Raw genomic sequence first — 14,826 nt, 5'->3', positions numbered from 1 at the left:
TACTGGTTTATGCTAGAGTTGTTGTAGTTCAATTTTAAGATCATGATATCAGCTAAGTTTTTCTTGTTGTTTTTTATCAATTCGACTGTCACCTGGTATGGTGACATCAATGGTCCACACTTTTTTTCTTTTCCACAATCGTGAGGTCCTGTGTATTGTGTTTCAAAACCTTGTCAGCTTGAATTCAAAAGTTCCAAAGTATTTTGCCATGTTTGTTTTTAACTACTTTCTCAGGTATATGATCCCACCAGTTCTTTACCACTGGTAGATGGTAGTTGTGGCACAAGTTCCAATGGAGCACCTGGGATACTTGTTATGCCTCTGTTTGTAGTCCGTCTGTGCAATTTTCTTGCAGTTGCTGAAGACATGATTAATTGACTCATCAGCTTCCTTGCAAAGTCTGCATTTTGGGTCATCAGCTGATTTTTCGATTCTGACCTTGATTGCATTTGTTCTGATTGCTTGCTCCTGGGCTGCAAGAATCAAACCTTCTGTCTCCTTCTTCAGTGTTACTTTTCCTTCAATTTTGTTGAGGAACTGCCCATGGAAAGCTTTATTGTGCCAGCTGTCGGCTCTAGTTTGCATTGCAGTTTTCCTATTATTATTATTATTATTATTATTATTATTATTATTATTATTTGATTGTTTGATTGTTTGTTTATTTGATAAAGTCCCTCATTCATGCTATGTTAACCAGCAAGCAATTTATGTGGACTGGTTGGGAAAGAAATTAAAAAGCACAATTATTCACTTAGAGAAGTCAAAAATCAAAATATAGTTATAAGATAGATGATAACTGGTTTGGTAACAGTATTTAGGAAAAAGAGCTTAGAACAATAGTTGATTGCAAACTGTGTATGAGTCAATAGGTGTTAGCCAAAAACCCAGTTTTTGTTGCATTAACAGAAAACAATGTACTCTAAATTATCCATTTAGTTCTGAGGAGAGTTACCATAGCACTGTTCAGAATAGATATCATATAGTTTGTTTATTTATTTTGTCCAATACACAATGAGAGTTTTAGTGGGGATAGATAGATAGATAGATAGATAGATAGAGAGAGAGAGAGAGAGAGAGAGAGAGAGAGAGAGAGAGATAGATAGATATAGATATATGTATACACATAGTAAAATACATGATGAAAGTTATAGAGGAGATACTCATAGTAAAATATATCTATGAAAGAATAGAAAAGAAGATATAGTAATAGAACATATCAATGAAAGAATAGAAGCCGGCTGCCCAGGAAAGTGGCGTGTTTGAAAAGCGCGCGTTTAAAAAGCGTGCCGCTTTCCCAGACAGCCGGCTTGCTGGCCAGAGAAGCGAGTGATCCGGGACTGCGTGGCTTTGCGCCATGATGACAACAACGGCACCGTGGCGGCCTTTAAGGGCCGCCCTTCGTGGTGCCCCACCACCTGTTCCTGCAGGTAGAACTCGGGCGCGCTACTGGGAGGCGGAGGCGGTGCGTGGCCGGGCACTGAGCGCCGTGGACGCCTGGGAGGGTGAAGGGGTGGATGTGGCTGCTGCCTCTTAGCTGCAGAGCCGGACAGGGGCAGAGGCGAAGGTGATGGCGGAGTCCGTGCTGGGGCCATGAGGAACCGCTGATCCAGGGGGCCGTGGACTGGCAAGCCGTCCTCCACTCTTTCTCTGCTCTCTCTCTCTCTTTCTCTCTCTGTTGCCGGCATGGTGTACAAGAGAGAGAGAGAGAGAAAGAAGGAGAGAAAGAAAGCAAGAGAGAGAAAGGAAGCAAGAGAGAGAGAAAGAAAGCAAGAGAAAAAGAAAGAGAGGGAGAAAGAGAGAGAGAGAAGGAAAGCAAGAGAGAAAGAGAGAGAAAGAGTGTGTGTGAGAGAAAGCAAGAGAGAATAAAAGAGATAGCAAGAGAGACAGAGAAAGAGAGAGAGAGAAAGAATGCAAGAGAGAGAGAGAAAGCAAGAGAGAAAGAGGGGGGAGGAGGGAGAGAGAAAGAGCAAAAAAGAGAGGAAGAAAGGAAGGAAGGAAGGAAGAAAGAAAGAAAGAAAGAAAGAGGGATGGAGAGAGAGAGGGAAAGAAAAAGGGAGAGAGAGAGATATAGGGCGAAAGGGAGGAAGAGAGGGTTTTTTGTCCAAACTTTTGCTTTCGACCATAGCTTAGGAAGTGTGCTGGTTCTGAAGGATTTTTCGAAAATTATGCTTAGTGGTTCAGCTATGGCAGAAGAGAGCTTTTTTAGGAAGTAAGCATATAGACCATCTGGTCCGATTGATAGAGGAGGTTTAAGGTCACATAATGCCTTTTCAATTCGGTCTTCAGTGAAGTCTACTTGAGTTAGGTCGTTGAGGGAGTTTGAGGTGCGATTGATGAAATTGGGGGATGAGCCATTGCTGTTAACAAAGACAGAGCCAAAGAAAGAGTTGAGGAGGTTGGCTTTGGATGAATCATCATTGTATTCTTTGTTGTTGGGTCTACATACATACATACATACATACAAACAAACAAACAAACAAACAAACAAACAAACAAACAAACATGTTTTCAATAATTCTCAATGTGCAGACATGGTATTGTAGATGTAAGTCATTTGAGGTAAAACGATTTCTAATTCAATGAAGTAGAGAGAATCCTTCCTATTAATAAGAATCCTTTCATAGTGGGGATCCACCCAGAGAAGCAGAATGGTCAAGCAAAGGTGAGACAGGATATTCATTAGGTTCCTTTAACCTGCATTTCAAACTGAGCATTGAGTTTGATTAAATAACCTCAGACAGCCCTATAGTTCTGTGAATTGATAGGAAGTCCCTTTTTTCATTTGACCATTGCAAAATGAACACAGCAATTCATGTGTTTATTTTTTAAAAAGATGTAAAATAACTGTTTTTGTGCTCTTAAAAGTAATACAATTACACCAATCCAAAATTATATGAAAATAATTCTACCCTATTCTTAATGCTTAAATTTGGCTGGCATTCATCCATCATGATTGTGCTGATGTCATAATCTAAGTAAATACTGGAAGGTGTATTTTCAAAAGTTGTGGTTTCTCTCCCCTTGGAAAACCTGTTTCCATTGTCTCAGTCTCATTTCAGAAATAAATGAAACCGGCAATCTCATTTTAAAACATCTTGTGTATGTAGGTATCTGGTTTTCCACTACAGTGGAACCTCGACATATGAGCAGCTCTACTTACGAGCTACTCGAGATAAGAGCTGGGAGGGGAGCGACATTTTTGTTCGCCTCCCGAGCTCACATTCGGGATACGAGCGCCAAGGAGCTGTCTCCTGAAGCCGAACACTAACTTCCGCTTTCGGATTCAGGAGACAGCTCCTTGGCGCTCGTATCCCGCGTGTTTTAAAAGGTTGCAGCTGGCCTGGGGGGCTCGGGGAGAAGCCCCCGAGCCCCCCAGGCCGGCTGCAACCTTTTAAAACATGCGCGCTGCTTCGCAGCTCTCTGCTGAATCCGGAACGCTAACTTCCGCGTTCGGATTCAGCAGACAGCTGCGAAGCAGCGCGCGTGTTTTAAAACGTGACAGCCGGCCTGGGGGGCTCGGGGGGAAGCCCCCGAGCCCCCCAGGCCGGCTGCGACGTTTTAAAACACGCGCGACGCTTCGCAGCTCTCTGCTGAATCCGGAACGTCGTGGTCGAAAACAGAGTCTGGGCAGGATGTCTGCAGCCTCCCCAAGAGGCCATTGCAGCCAAAAACAGAGCCTTGATGAGTGACATCAAGCTGGCCGTGCCCACTCTAGCCACACACCCCTAGTCCCCTGAGGTCAAACACTACCCTGATGTGGCCCTCAATGAAGTCAGGTTTGACACCCCTGATCTAGCCTGTTGTTGCAATTTTGTAACTGGATTCTGTCTTCCATCCACCCACATGATCTTCAGCATCCTTCTTTGAGAAAGGACTCCTGAGAGTGAAGCATTGGGCAATATTTCAAGGAACTCCATTGAGTGCTGCCAAAAAAAAGCAATATTTGAACTCTGCAATCCAACTACTAGGCCCAATGGCTGACTAAGAAAACTGTGGAGTCCCTGGTGCTCTCTAACCTGGATTACATGCTTGCTGATGTTTCATTTCCCGATTATGTAACAATTACAGTGCTAGAAAGAAGTGGGGTATGCTCTCAGTTTATGTACAAATGGCTTGTTCTGACAGTGTCAGTGAGAGTGTTTGTTTCTCCTTAGTTCATTTATTAGATTGTTGTTTACTGATTTATTGTTTGGTGTTGTCCCGATCCTAATACCTGATAATCTGGGTACTGACTGCTGTCTTGCAGGTATTTTTGTCTTTTCCTTTCCTTTTTATCTTTTTTGTTGTTTCTTTGGTATGGTGTGTAAATATTGTTTTTCTCTGTGTGCCTGTTGATGGCTGATTTGTCTCAATGCCAAGCTTCCAACAATTCTCTAAAATATTTGAATTTAGCTTTGTCTAGGATGTTCAGTTTCCCAGGCATGTGCACCTCTCCCTCACTTTAATCCAATTCATGTGCGAATCTTGACACTCCCCCCCCCCCAAGATGTCAAGGTCCTCCTTGAAAAATGATGGATGAACATTATTACTTTCAAATCCTCCATTCTAGATGTAGGTTGTTATCAATCCTTGCCAATGATGTGGAATGCCTGTCTTGGTTAATATTGACTGAACATCCTGCTTAATGTAAAAATTATTTACTCAGCTCTCTGTCCTGTTTAAGCTAAAGATTAAACTAGCAATCAGGTGCTCACCTATATGTTTGATATGTCTGTCGGTATGATTCAGAGGTTTATTTACTTTAACCTCCCTGAGTCTTGGGAGAAGGGTAGCATATAAGTCCAGTCAATCAATCAATTAATACTAGTTAGCTATCTTTGGGGTAAGTCAATCTTTGTAATTCTGTACATAAGAGGTTATAAGAATAAACAAAAGCTGACCGAGAAGAGAAGGCTTCTGAACACAGAGGTTTCTTGTCAACCAGAGAGATTTTTTTCTAGCTCGGAACAGCTTTGCTCAAACAATCATGTCTCCATGTCCATGATAAAAGGCTTGATAAAGCGTTCCCTATATTGACCCCTTGTTGTCTGTTTGACAGGAACAGTAATCCATTTGTGCAGAGGTCCAGAAATACCATAAGATTTTACTTTTGGAAGTAGTTTGTTGTGTACCACTGAGCTGAAGTCTTTGCAGAAATCTATGTAAATTGCATCTATTGCTTTGCCCTGGTCGAGTTATGTAGTCCATATGTTTTTACAGTGTAGAAGTTGTAGATTGCAGGATAACTTTTTTCTGAAAACAAATTGTTTGTGAGAGAGTAGGTTGTTTGTCTCTAAGTGGAGGGTAATGGATTGGTTAATGATTGAATCCATGACTTTGCAGGTATGCAATACAAACAGTGACCATTAGGTCAAGTAGGGAGCTGGTCCTAAAAGATTTATCAAAAATTATGCTCAGTGGTTCTGCTAGAGCAGGGGAAAGGTTTTTTTTTAAGAAGTTGGCACATAGTCCACGCGGTCCAATGGATAGAGATGGTTTTAGATTGGGTAGTGCCTTTCCAAAGTTGTCTTCTGTGAAATCGGTGTGTATTAGATCATTGTAATTGTTTGTGGTTTGACTAGGAAATATTGGGCATAAGTTTTTGCTTCATGGCTAAAGAGTAGTCCTCCAGATAGTCTTCTCACATTCTCAAATTGGAAAACACAACCAATAATAAGGCCAGACATTGTAGTAGCTCTCTGATTCAGATAACACTGCAGCATCTATAAACAGATACTAGTAATTTGTATTGTAGAATGCAACACAAATCATCCACAAGAGCTTGGTCTCTTCTGGGATGGACTGTCAGTGAGCAGTGTGCTTCATGTTTGCAGCTCATATGAAAGGAGTGGACTTTCATATTCATGGAATGAATATGAAAGTTTATCTGGCTATCTTCACCTAGCAGCTCTGAAATTTATAATACAGAAAGGCACCTGGTTTCTAGCGTCCATCCTAATCTTTTATTTGCTGTCTCTTTATATCATTTTTCCAGTTAAATGCAATACTTTGTGCAGTATTGCACAAATTAAGAATCAATTTAATCACAAGCAATCAGTCAGTTTTAGAGAGACTGCCCTAAAGTATTGCAGCAAAGTTAACAAGTCTTAAGACACATTATTACAGCATAACATGTGGAGCCAAAGAACCTACCTTATCTGAGGCAATCAGAATGGACAAATAAGCAGCAGTGAGATCGATCCCGAGTAGTTTTCACTATAGGGGATCTTTCCACTTTCATGGGTCACCAAAATAATTTTCTATTTATGCTTTTAGTCCTCCTTCCTTCCTTCCTTCCTTTCCTTCCTTCCTTCCTTCCTTCCTTCCTTCCTTCCTTCCTTCCTTCGTTTTGGGTAACTCTAAAAGGAAATGTTGCAACCATCCAAGCGCAATTAAATAATATACAGAGGAATGCAATGATGACATACAGTGGGAAAAAGCTCTCCCAGGACAGCAAATAGTGAGTCTAAACCACAGTCAATGTAAGCAATGAACTGCAATGTTAAAGTGATTAGGATATTGAGCAAAAGCAGGGGCAAACCACCTTTAGATCCTAGTTCAGCAGGGAGTTTCATATATGCACAGGTGCCAAGAACTGGGCTGAAGAAGGCATGAGACCATCCCCGATATTCTCTGCAGCTGATCAGCACTGAAGTCTGAATAGAGTTGGCAAGGGTAATCAAAGCCTCTTTTCAGCCTGGAGAGTATTGTCTTACAGGAGTTTCCAATATGGATGGACTCAACTAAAATGCTGGACATTTGCCTAGAATCAAAGATGGAAGTCAGGTGCGGCTCTACAGCCAAGTTGCAACCTTGGCAACTTTTAAGATGAGTGGACTTCAATCTCCAGAATTCTGGGAGTTGAAGTTCAGGCCTCTTAAAGTTGCCAAGATTGGGAAACCTTGCTGTGCAGAAATGTACGGATGCAGTAGTGGGTTGCTACCGGTGCGGTAAGGGACTGTGCACTGGTAGCGGCTTCCAGATTGAGCAATTTGTGCATGGCTGTTCCAGTGGCAGCCCTATGGGTGCCGCCATCTTTTTTCTACAATTTTTCATAATTTTTGCTTTGTGCGCATATGCAGAAGCAAAATCTCATAAGGGGATATGCACGTGAGATTTCAGCAAAAATGGAGGTGCGTGTGCAGCTCCAACTGACCAGTGCCCATGTATGGGTGCAACCAGTGAGATTCCAGCGATTTTCGCTGCTTTAAAAAAACACACCAGCGAAAATCGCTGAAACCTCGCTTGTGTGAGGGCTCTTGCGCGAGATTTCGGGTGCTGCACATGCACAGCAGCTGAAGCTCACCTGAGAGCCCCAGCCAACAGCAGTTGCGCCAGTGCTGAGCTCTGGCCAGCTCACCTGCCCTGCTCCCTGCGCCACAGAAGAGGGCGAAGGAGCAAACAAGCGGCAGTGGCCTCTTCCCAAAAGTAGGGAAGAAAGAGACTGGGCAGTAGGGAACTGAAAGGAACAGGAGTGAGGGTGGCTAGAACAAGTGGAGGGGATGCAGAAAGGAACCTTTTGCATTGGAGGGGGTGCAGCTGGACGTCTCTTACCTGTGCAGACGGGAGGGGGGCGAGGAAAGAAGAAGGCTCTTCTGCTCCCCTCTCGCCCTGTGAGCAGCAGCAATAGCCATTTTTTGCCAATTTTCGATCTCAGGTAATGGCCTGAAGTTTCCCCCTCTGTAAGGATTTGCCACTAAAGGTCTTCCTCCTGTCCTCCCTCCCTTCTCTTCTCTTCCCTTTCTTTCTTTCTCCCTTCCTTCAGTCTTTCATTTTGTTTCTTCCTTCCTTCCTTCCCTCCATCTCTTCCTTCCCTTTCTTTCTCCCTTCCTTCAATCCTTCCTTCCCACCCCTCTCTCTCCCTCTTTTCCTTCCCTCCCTCTCTTCCTTCCCTCCTTCTCTTCCTTCCCTTTCCTTCAATCCTTCCTTCCTCCCCACCTCTCTCTCCCTCTTTTCCTTCCCTCCCTCTCTTCCTTCCCACCATCTCTTCCTTCCCTTCCTTCAATCCTTCCTTCCTCCCCACCTCTCTCTCCCTCTTTTCCTTCCCTCCCTCTCCTCCTTCCCTCCATCTCTTCCTTCCCTTTCTTTCTCCCTTCCTTCAATCCTTCCTTCCTCTCCACCCCTCTCTCCCTTTTCCTTCCCTCCCTCTCTTCCTTCCCTCCTTCCTTCCCTGTCTTTCACCATTCCTTCAATCCTTCCCACCCCTCTCTCCCTCTTTTCCTTCCCTCCCTCCCTCTCTTCCTTCCCTCCATCTCTTCCTTCCCTTTCTTTCTCCCTTCCTTCAATCCTTCCTTCCTCTCCACCCCTCTCTCCCTTTTCCTTCCCTCCCTCTCTTCCTTCCCTCCTTCCTTCCCTGTCTTTCACCATTCCTTCAATCCTTCCCACCCCTCTCTCCCTCTTTTCCTTCCCTCCCTCCCTCTCCTCCTTCCCTCCATCTCTTCCTTCCCTTTCTTTCTCCCTTCCTTCAATCCTTCCTTCCTCTCCACCCCTCTCTCCCTTTTCCTTCCCTCCCTCTCTTCCTTCCCTCCTTCCTTCCCTGTCTTTCACCATTCCTTCAATCCTTCCCACCCCTCTCCCTCTTTTCCTTCCCTCCCTCCCTCTCTTCCTTCCCTCCCTCTCTTCCTTTCCTCCTTCTCTTCCTTTCCTTTCCTTCAATCCTTCCTTCCTCCCCACCTCTCTCTCCCTTTTCCTTCCCTCCCTCTCTTCCTTCCCTCCATCTCTTCCTTCCCTTTCTTTCTCCCTTCAATCCTTCCTTCCTCCCCACCTCTCTCTCCCTCTTTTCCTTCCCTCCCTCTCTTCCTTCCCACCATCTCTTCCTTCCCTTTCTTTCTCCCTTCCTTCAATCCTTCCTTCCTCCCCACCTCTCTCTCCCTCTTTTCCTTCCCTCCCTCTCCTCCTTCCCTCCCTCTCTTCCTTCCCTTTCTCTTTCCCTTCCTGCAATATTCTTCCTTTTCTGTCATCCCTCCCTCCCTCCCTTACTCTGAAGCAATAACATTGTTTACCTACTAGCCCCCACCCCTGCCCCTGCCCTCACCCCGCCCCCCCTTTCTAGGAACATTGTGTTCTTTACAGCAGCGTGTGCTTATACCCTGGAGCAGAAAGTGCATTTCTTCCCATCCTCCTCTTTGCAGGTGGCAGTAAAGGGCCAGGAGATTGCAATCGCACCAGGCAAGACTGTCAAGCAAGACATAGGACAAAACGGTCAACAGTTAAGATCACCACCGTTTGTTTACTGACCTAGCAAGGAATAAAATAGCCAGGAAAATCTCACCTGTCTGTCATGAGCTATTAGAGGTACAGAAATTCTACTGCTGTTATCAGTTGTGGTCAGGTCTGTTTGTCCTGCCCAGGCTGATTGATGGGAATAAATTTGAACATTTCATTGTTCGGTAATTTCGCAAGGACTCAATAGGACTTGTGGGGGGAGGGCAGTTTATTCTGCCAAGGAGGTCTAAGTTTCTCTAGGCCAGTGTTTCCCAACCTTGGCAACTTGGAGATATCTGGACTTCAACTCCCAGAATTCCCCAGCCAGCGAATGCTGGCTGGGGGATTCTGGGAGTTGAAGTCCAGATATCTCCAAGTTGCCAAGGTTGGGAAACACTGCTCTAGGCTACCCTGTTCACCCAAGTTATCAATTTGCATTTAAAACCCAAGAAGTGATTTTTAAAGAAAGTCCAGGACCAAAAAAGAAAAAAAAGATCCTGAGACCTGCGGGCACACTTTCTTTATTGTTTCATTCTGCAGGGTGGACTTCAAAAAAATTAGCAAGGGGTTCTTTGCCCAGTTGCTGGGTTGGCATGGCCAACTTCATCCGTCTCCTGCACCACAGTGGGGTGGGGGATGTTTTGGCCCTCCCTGGGCTCCAGAGGCTTTCCTCAAGGCCAGAAACTATTTTCAGCCTTCCCGAACTTCCCGTAGGCCCGTTTTTTGCCCTCCCTGAGCCTCTGTGCATGCCCTGCACTTCCCTGCATGCAAAACGAGTCAGGTGGGGACTTCCGGGAGTGGCGGGGGTGGGGTGGGCGAGGCCAGCCAAGAGTGGGATTTGGGGATTCTCCGAACTGCAGATAATCTTAGATAGGGCTTCTCCCAAACTCCTGCGAACCGCCAGCAGTGCATCCCTGCTCCACTGTCTTTTTAAAATGGCAAGTAGTACATGAATACTGTGAATAAAATAGATGCTCAATAAAATGTATTGCACAAATGAGTCCTTTGGGATTGGGTGGCATAGAAGTCGAATAAACAAACAAACAAACAAATAATTTCCCCAATTTTAATGAAAATGGGAAGAAAAACCCAGTAGAACTGGACCTGCATGGAAAGTTAGAGCAAAGCAATCTGAGTAACCAATTTCAATAAAAAAGTGAAATAAATAAGAACCCACCACAGTCAATCCACAACCATGAAGAATAATACGAACCAACAGTGGGCTCTTAGTATTTGTTAATAGTATGTTTTTTTAAAAAGGGAATCTGGCTACATGTAATTGGAATGTAGTTCTCATGGAAAGATGGTCTTTGGGTTTTCTTGTCAGTGCTATGCAAGTTGTTCATGTTCCCAGAGTTAAGAAAAGATTCGGACACAGCAATATGGGATTAAGCGGTGTCTCGGGCACCATGAAGTCATAATGATGTCATAATGAAGATGTAATTTATCTAAACTGCATGGTGATGCAATACATGTCATGTAATCATAGCGTCAACTGAGCAGCTATGGGAAAGCAACTTTTTCACTTTTTACTGTGGTCTCTGCTGAAAGAAAGAAAAATTCAGCATCATCATGCTGCAACTTGGATTATTAAACTGAGAAGGAATATGAATAGTCAGAGTCTTCTATGGAGCAAGGAAAACATTTTAAAAACCAGTATATCCAAAGCTATTTTCCCCCATCTCATTTTTTGGCTTCTGTATATTATATATATATAGTATATCCATCAATGAAGGTATTCCACTGTTGTTTCTTTGAGTAAAAGAATACATACAGTATCATATTTTTTGGAGTATAAGATGTACCAAAGTATAAAATGCACCTTAATTTCGGGGGAGGAAAATAGGGGAGGGAATCTGCCTACCAGACATTCATCTGGCTAGCACCCTTAGTCTAGTCAGCTTCAGCACATTATTTTATCCCCTAATTAGGGCTTAAAAAAACTTATTTGGAGAGAGTAACAATGAAAGAGCCTGCAAACTGGTAAGCGCTGGGAATATTGTTAGCACCTCATTAGGGCTGGAAAGAAACTTATTCCGAGCAAGTAGAGCAATGAAAAAAAAGCCTGGAAAGACTTAGGGTTGAAAAAACATTCTTCAGGGAGAGTAACAATGAAAAAGCCTGCAAGGTAAGAGCTGGGAAGATCATTAGCAACTAGTCATGGCTGGGAAAAAAGTTTCGGAAAAAATAGCTACATTCAGAGTATAAGATGCACCTAAATTTTTAACCTCTTTTAGGGAGGAAAAATGTGCGTCTTATATTCTGAAAAACATGGTATATTAATTTGTGTTTTTCATTGTCCAATTGTCCAGTTGTCCAGTTTGCTTCTATCAATACCTGGCGGGGGGGGGGGGAATGAGGATCCATGAGAAGTCACATCTTCTCCCAGCTACCTGATTCAACTGAATCCACAATATGAACAAATGGAAAACAGATATGCCCATCTTTGCTGTGCTGTGCAGTAAATCACACTACAGTACTCAAAGCTGCTGCCCATTATAATTTTACAGCTTGAGACAAGGGAAAATTCAAGCCTCACCCACTTTCTATATACAGATACTGTTTGGCTGGCCCATAGCCTTTTTTCAAGGTTTCCCAGCTCTTTGATATCCATCACCTGGGGCAGCTGTTTCCTGCCCAGCAGCAGAGCATATTATCTGCCCGATTCCAGAAACATCCAGTTCACCAGATTGAAAGTTCTACCTCCTCAGTTTCTTTTTAGACGCAAGGCTTGAAAATAATCTGGGATTGGTTTTATATGTGCAAAGAAGCCCAGCTGGTCATAATCTAACAAAGGCAGTATATACTATATAGAGCACAGGTCTCCAACCTTGGCAACTTTAAGACTTGTGGACTTCCACTTTCAGAACTCCTCAGTCAGCTTTGCTGTGAAGTTCACAAGCCTTAAAGTTGCTAAGATTGGAGACCCCTGCTATAAGAGGACATAAAATTAGGAATTCACGTCCTTTCCAAGGAACTAATTTGTGAAAGCATCTCAGACAAGTGACTCCTTCATACACACACAAAAGGGCAGGAGCACTTTTACAGCTGCAAGATTCAGTTACTATAGCTGCTCCACTAGAAGTAGTGGTTTCTTAATTTGGTCTACCTTACAGGACTGATATTATTATTATTATTATTATTATTATTATTATTATTATTATTATTATTATTATGTCAGTACAACAGAGCAAACGAGATCACTATGCTGGATTTCGTATTTCATCACCAGTCGGGCGCTTCCCAAGCACCTAGGACTGCGTGATGTAGCGGCGAATTATGTTTGCCGATCCCAGTAAAGCAGCCTTTTGCAATTGACAGATGGAGATTTTGTCAATTCCGATGGTTTTCAAATGTCCGCTGAGATCCTTTGGTACTGCGCCCAGCATGCCAAGTACCACTGGGACCACTTTCACTGGCTTATGCCAGTTGTTGCAGCTCGATTTTTAGATCTTCGTATTTCACTAATTTCTCTAGCTGCTTCTCCTCAATTCTGCTTTCTCCTGGGATTGCGATGTCAATGATCCATACTTTTTTTTTCTCCATGATCACAATGTCTGGTGTGTTATGCTTCAGAATTCGGTCAGTCTGAAGTTGGAAGTCCCATAGTAGTTTTGCTTGCTCATTTTCAACCACTTTTTCGGGCTTATGATCCCACCAGTTCTTTGCCACTGGTAAATGGTAGTTCCGGCACAAGTTCCAGTGGATCATCTGTGCCACAGCATCATGTCTATGCTTGTAGTCAGTCTGTGCGATCTTTTTGCAACAGCTGAGTATGTGATTATTATTATTATTATTATTTTATTATTATTATATTATATTTGTATGCCGCCCTTCTCCGAAGACTAATATGTATAGTATAGGCCAGTGGTGGTGAACCTATGGCACAGGTGCCACAGGTGATACACGGAGCCATATCTGCTGGCACACGAGCTGTTGCCAAAGCTCAGCTCCAACATGCATGCACGTGCCAGCCAGCTGATTTTTGGCTCACACGGAGGCTCTTGGAAGATGTTTTTGGCTTCCAGAGGGTCTCTGGGAGGATGGGGGAGGGTGTTTATACCCTCCCCAGCTCCAGGGAAACCTTTGGAGCCTGGGGAGGGCAAAACACGAACCTACTGAGCCCATCAGAAGTTGGGAAACAGGCTGTTTCTGGTCTCCAGAGGGCAGGGGAAGCTATTTTCACTCTCCCCAGGCATTGAATTATGGGTGTGGGCACTCACGCATGCGCAATAGTGCACACACACGCTCTTTCAGCAGCCAAGGAAAAAAAGGTTAGCCATCACTGGTATATGGGCACATCCCATTACCAGGAGATCAGAGACAATCCCCCTGATCCCTTCAGGTTATTTTCTTTACCCTCTCCACACACACACAACCTAAGGCCACTTTTTGGGGCCTTGATTTGGCACCCTCATGCGTATGTGTGGTTATGTTTTTCAGGTAATCCTTGACTTTAATGGCAATTGGAAGTTATTATGGCCTCAAAACAAATTGCTTAAGACTTATCCTCAAAGGTCTGACCATTGTACTACCTTACAGTCATGGGATCACAATTTGGGGGCTTGTCAAACAGCCTGCGTTTATGATGGTTGCATTCACATGATTGTGACTTGTGATCTTCCCAGTCGGCTTGTCCATTGGGAAAACTGAATTGGCTTAATGACTCTGGTGTTTTGCTTAATGATCGTGTTAAAATAGTGATAAAATCAGGTCCAGTCATGTGAGACCTTGCTTAATAACCCATTGCTTACCAATCAAATTTGATCTTATAGTTGTGGCTGCCATCTTGTCTTTTTTGGCCTTACAATTGACATCTTTGGCAGTCTGTATATATGAGACACAAGTAAGTGTCTGCATATCTCAAAATTTAACTGTCAATCAATAAATTTACATAATGATATTGACAATTATTTAAAATAATTATAAACAATGATTTAATTGATTAAATTTGCCAATCCATGCACTAGTCATGTGGCCATGCCTCTTTTCACAGTGCGACCTCCAAAATTCCTTGAAAAGCTATTTTGACTTAACAAAAATTGTGCACCTATGGCTAGAACCCAACCTATATTTATTCAAATCCAGAGGGAGGGAGAGAGGTAGATTAAGATTAATCCAGTTACGAAATCCAGAATTTCACACAATTACATATCACATGGAGGGGGGGGGGGGAACCTTGAGTTTGACTAAAAGTCAAGAGTTTGTAGTGCTGTGCTCGGGGAGGATATATATAAATGTATGTCTGAATGTACCTCTTCCTGTCTGCTGTTTGTTCCTTTTTTGCGCTCTTATTTTTGGTATGGTTGTAATGAAGAAGTACCGTATATAACAAGCAACTTCCATGAGACTTTTTTTTAAAAAAAGATAACTCCTGGGCAGAGTCAGGAAGCATCTTTAACTGCCAGAGTAATAAATTACACTTTTATGAGTCAGTTTGGTGTTGGGTGGCTCTGAAACTGAATCAAATAAATAAATGTGTGGGTTAAAACCAAAAAAGAACATGACATTAGGTACATAAACACGACATGATTAAATTCTCTTTCCACCCATTCATAGACAGTAATGTGTGTCGATTCTCCTGTGTTTTGTGCACTGTACATCTTGAACCTCCCATTCATTCAGCCAGCCCCCTCTATTTTC

General features: G+C 43.3%; 1 protein-coding gene across 1 annotated transcript in view; it reads right to left on the bottom strand.

Moving 5' to 3' along the window:
* VAMP1 (vesicle associated membrane protein 1) overlaps positions 1–14,826 on the bottom strand; it is a 73,155-nt gene that overhangs the window by 28,451 nt on the left and 29,878 nt on the right. The window lies entirely within an intron of this gene.

The sequence above is a fragment of the Erythrolamprus reginae genome, chromosome 2, assembly GCF_031021105.1.
Source record: "Erythrolamprus reginae isolate rEryReg1 chromosome 2, rEryReg1.hap1, whole genome shotgun sequence".
In the NCBI taxonomy this organism is placed as follows: Eukaryota; Metazoa; Chordata; class Lepidosauria; order Squamata; family Dipsadidae; genus Erythrolamprus; species Erythrolamprus reginae.
Note: the sequence above shows the minus strand (reverse complement) of the source record. Positions and strands in the feature narration are given on the sequence as shown.